Below are 2,393 nucleotides of genomic sequence, written 5' to 3' on the forward strand. Positions count from 1 at the left end.
ACGAGGTCAGGAGATCGAGACCATCCTGGCTAACACGGTGAAACCCCGTCTCTACTAAAAAATACAAAAAACTAGCCAGGCGAGGTGGCGAGCGTCTGTAGTCCCAGCTACTCAGGAGGCTGAGGCAGGAGAATGGCGTAAACCCAGGAGGCGGAGCTTGTAGTGAACTGAGATCCGGCCACTGCATTCCAGCCTGGGCAACAGAGCGAGACTCCGTCTCAAAAAAAAAGAAAAGAAAAAAGGAAAACTACCTATCAGGGACTATGCTTACTACCTGGGGGATGAAATAATCTGTACGCCAAACCTCTGAGACATGCAATTTATCTATATAACAAACCTGCACATGTACCCCTGAACCTAAAATAAATGTTAAAAAAAAATGTAAAAAGGCCAGGTGAAGTGGTTCATGCCTGTAATCCCAGTACTTTGGGAGGCCGAGCTGGGAGAACCGCTCGAGCCCTGGAGTTTGAGACCAGTCTGGGCAACATAGCAAATTTGGTGTCTCTACCAAAATTTTTTTAAAAATTAGCTGAGGCCGGGTGCAGTGGCTCACGCCTGTAATTCCAGCACTTTGTGGGGCCGAGGTGGGTGGATCACCTGAGACCAGGAGTTCAAGACCAGCTTGGCCAACATGGTGAAACCCCACCTTTACTAAAAATACAAAAATTAGCCAGACATGGTGGTGCATGCCTATAAACCCAGCTACTCGGGAGGCTGAGCCAGGGAGAATTGCTTGATCCTTGGAGATGGAGGTTGCAGTGAGCCGAGATCATGCCACTGTACTCCAGCCTAGGTGACAGAGAGAGACTCCGTCTCAAAAAAAAAAAAAAAAAAAAAAAATTAGCTGGGTGTGGTGGTATGTGCCTGTGGTCTCAGCTACTTGGGAGGCTGAGGTGAGAGGACCACTTGAGTTCATGAGGTCGAGGCTACAATGAACTGTGATCACACCACTGCACTCCAGCCTGGGTGACAGAAGGAGATCCTGTTTCAAAAAAAAGAAAGTAAGTATACTTCTCTACATCCACTTCTTCGCTTGACTTGTCTAAGGAGGGAGAAAACAAGGAAGAAAAGTAGAAAGTAGTGTCTTTATTAAGAGTTTACTGATGATGATTTGGAGAGGATGGAAATTATAGCCTCTGGGTAGTTGTAGAATTTGTGCCCTTGGTGTTGAGTCCCAGGCATGAAACCCAGGTTCATGTACTGATGACATTCCAGTGTGGAGCAGGACCCAGGATAGTTCCCTACATCTAGCTTTGAGGAATAAGCCACCAGTACTGGAATGTTATTAACATTGAATTGCAAATTTCAACACTATAAAAATCAAAGGGTTGGGACTGTAAAAAGTGAGAAAATGAACATCAGCACCAGCCATTTAAATGTAAGGTAGTAAATATCTGTGTTACCCTAGAAACCAGAAGTATAAAGGTAGCTAGGTAGTTTGGTGACAGTTTCCAGGGTAATTCCTGCCACATACAACATAAGAGCTTTCCTGTTATGTTAACTTTTTCTCTGCATGCCCACTGGACCTTCACTCAATTCCACTATTTCCTCCCTCTCCCAAAAGACTCCCTCTCTGATTTCCCTGTTTTTGTTAGTGGCAGTGCCATTCTCTTAAATACTGTTGTCAGAAACCCTAGATGTTTATCAGTGAACTGAAGGGACCCCAAAGTAATGTGTATCTCCAAACTTAAGAGACACAGTTTAGAGAAAAATCAGACACATAATTTGGGAAATGATAAACTCTTCAACTGAAAAAATTAAAAAAGAAAAAAAAGGCTCACAGTGGATGAAACTAGCCAGTTGTGACTCTTCCCAGAAGCGACTTCTGGTAAATACAATTTGTAGATATATGCAAATAAGATGATGATTACACCTAGAGTGTAATTCATGTAAGACAGCTGTTACCTTGGAAACTGTGACATGTAATGAGAACAGGAGGCAGGTAATATTGTAATGACAGAAGATTCTGATAACTAATTACAGATGGTGAAATAAAGAACATTGGAGAGTAAGTGTTTATGCACTACTATTCAAGTGACAGGAACACTGGTCTGGTACACATGTTATAAATGACCCAGTCAAAGACCTCCCTTAAAACCATTCGGCCGGCCGGCCAGGCACCGTGGCTCACGCCTATAATCCCAGCACTTTGGGAGGCGGAGATGGGTGGATTACATGAGGTCAGGAGTTAGAGGCCAGCTTGGCCAACATGGCAAAACCCCATCTCTACTAAAAATACAAAAATTAGCCAGGCATGGTGGCACTAGCCTGTAATCCCAGCTACTTGGGAGGCTGAGGCAGAAGACTCGCTTGAACCCAGGAGGTGGAGGTTGCAGTGAGACTAGATTGCACCATTGCACTATAGCCTAGGCAACAAGAGTGAAACCAAAAAA

This window comes from Mandrillus leucophaeus, unplaced genomic scaffold (assembly GCF_000951045.1).
Source record: "Mandrillus leucophaeus isolate KB7577 unplaced genomic scaffold, Mleu.le_1.0 Scaffold706, whole genome shotgun sequence".
Classification (NCBI taxonomy): Eukaryota; Metazoa; Chordata; class Mammalia; order Primates; family Cercopithecidae; genus Mandrillus; species Mandrillus leucophaeus.